Raw genomic sequence first — 2,786 nt, 5'->3', positions numbered from 1 at the left:
CACCGGCCCCGTGGTGGTGGCCAGCTTACCCAGGCTGAGGCTCTGAGGTCAAACCCAAGGCCTGTCCACACAGCTCTCCCTCTGCTCCAAGGATTCTGTCATGTTTAGCTGATTGACCTTCCTCCTGGAACTAAAGCATACCATCCACATCCTCAACTGGAACCAACAAGAGCTGGAAATTAAGCTTAACTCTACGCTCATTCAAGTTTCAAAGCCAAATTCTAGAAAGCTCTGATCTTTTTATTTTTTAAGTAGGTAGCCTGGATCTAGGCTTCTTTTCTACCTGAATATTTTAGAAGAGTTCAATAGATCAGTTCAACATTCATTTATCTTGGACTGTCATTTTTATCTATCTTTTATACAGGTTTATACAATTCAAAGGAATTATAATCCTCATATTATTTCCTCATTGGTTAATAAATCATTAAGAAGTTAGTTTTATGGGGCTTTTTAAGATGGGGGGATCAACCTTTGTTGAAGTTGTTAAAAGCAGATTTTCCTCTTAAACACTGAGGTCAGTTTTTATTCAGTTTGGTTTTATTTTTTTTTACAGAGTGAAACCTAAATATACAAACAAACAATTGCCTCCTAATTTCTATTGTTTGAAGTCTTTGATTAAATACAATTCCCTGTATAGCTTATCTGAGTTCCCATGGGTAGTACCTAAGATTGCATTGACCATTCAAAGCCATTCAGCAAGTAAGATATGAAAAGCCTGGGACACTTTGCAGCAAATAGTGAAAGAGCATTTAAAGTTTTGGTCCTCCACAGCCACAAAGAGACGTAGGGTATACTAACAGAATGGCTGAGTCTACTCCCTGCAGGCTACTTCCATCATGGTGGCCTTTTCTCCCACCTTGATTAAAATCTTTCACCTCACAAGTGGCTCCAGAACTCAGGTAATGAATCTTTGAAACAAAGTTGTTTGGAGACAATAACTATTATCTTCTAGGAGTCAACAAACTAGCTGTCAGCCAGCCTTACATTTGGATACTCGTGGAAACACACAATATGACAGTTCACCAGTTTGTGTGAGAAGAGGAAACTATCTTACAGCAAACAGTCCATGCCAGTTAAGAAGTCACTGGCACTATCAGACAGAGGGAGCAGAAGAGCCCAAATCATTGTCAATGATCAGTTTCCACTGTGCACTTTCTCACCCTCATTTTGCTCATGAGCTATAAACAGGGAAACTCCTGCAAGTGAACCAGTTGGCAATCATCCCAAAGCCTCAGGACGGAGGAGAAGAGAACTGATCTAATACATTCCTACATTACATTCCTAATACATTACTCCAAACCCATGCCAAATCTATCCATTTCATGAGGGCATAATCTGTAAAAGATTTCCACGGTTGAATGTTTCAACTCAGTACTTTTGCTGCTCTGACACTGAGACTTGTCCCGTTGTCACATAAGATGGCGATGTACAGAGAACAAGGTCTGGAGCTCAGGCCGCCTGGCCCTCCCCTGTTCACTACTCAGGGTTGAATCTTCTGTACCTTATTCTCTGAATCAGGAAATCAGGAGCGGAACCTCTCTTCTGAAGTTGTGTTTAATCACATATGTGCACACATGAACACATGCCAACACACACACATACACACACACACACACACACACACACACACACACACACACACTGCTCTAAAGAGTATGTGCAGTTTGCCTACTTAAGAAATAATTCATAAACACTCTTGAATACCCCAAAAGGAGTATAGTGAAGTATCCCCCAAATGAGAGGTACAAGGAAAGAAGTTTCTAGAAGCAAAGTAAGAGCCTATTGATTAAAAAATTCATGATCAAACTAAAGGGAAGGAACCAAGGACAGCCAGAAAGGAAACCCACAGTTCATAGAAAATGAAGAGTGTAAGCCACAGAATCAGAGAAGAGAATGTAGCAAAGGGCAGGGGGGTTGGCTGAGTGGTTGAAACTTCTAGAATGAAAGGTTCTGGACAGGAATGGAGCCTGGCATGGACTCAAGCTCCAGGCATACCCCAGGCATTGGTGAAGAACCGGATTCCCTAGAGAAGACAATCTGGTTGGACATAACCCTTTGTTCTCTGAGAGAGAGAGAAGCTCCAATGTGAGCAGCGGTGCTCACCACAGTGACCCAGGGCACAGTGGCAGGATGCCTGCCCCATGCCCTGACAATTCCCACCTAGGAGAGTGTCTGCCCTGCCTCGGGGCCAGTTCAGGCCTGCCATTGTACACAGCAGCCCTTGTTTCCTCATCTCACAAGCAGCTCAATATCCAACCTCCATGGGAACCTAGTCCTAGAGGCACACCTAGTCCTAGAGGCACAGGCACAATGGAGGGGAAGGCTGCCCAGGCAAGCATTTGGAAAGGAGCTGAGATCACAGCAGGCAATGCAGCCATGAGGGTGTGTCTGCAAGGAATCCTTAGCTGGGTTTGGGAAAGAGGCCAGTGCAGGTGGGCGGGGCACTTCCATAACCAATTTGAACATCTAATAAAGCTGCCTGTGGTGGATAGATGGCTTCTGATTTGACATCTGCAACAGAATAAGGGGCTGCAAATTCAATGAATAGTCTCTGGTCAGAGAAACAAGGTCAAAAGCTTAAGTTTCTGCACTTCCAGTGGTTCCTTGTATCTCCAGTAAGTATACTAAATTAAAAGACATCCTAGAGTTTTCCCTCCTTCCCTTACCTCCTAAAGTCATTTGTGGTCCCTATGGAGTTTGCAACCTCCTGTAAGGCAGTCAACACTTCTCAAACTCCTTGCTTCAGCTGCAACATTTAGGCATCATGCCTATAATCCTAGGTACTC

The sequence above is a fragment of the Dipodomys spectabilis genome, unplaced genomic scaffold (assembly GCF_019054845.1).
Source record: "Dipodomys spectabilis isolate Male_0828 unplaced genomic scaffold, ASM1905484v1 ptg000362l, whole genome shotgun sequence".
Lineage (NCBI taxonomy): Eukaryota > Metazoa > Chordata > Mammalia > Rodentia > Heteromyidae > Dipodomys > Dipodomys spectabilis.
Note: the sequence above shows the minus strand (reverse complement) of the source record.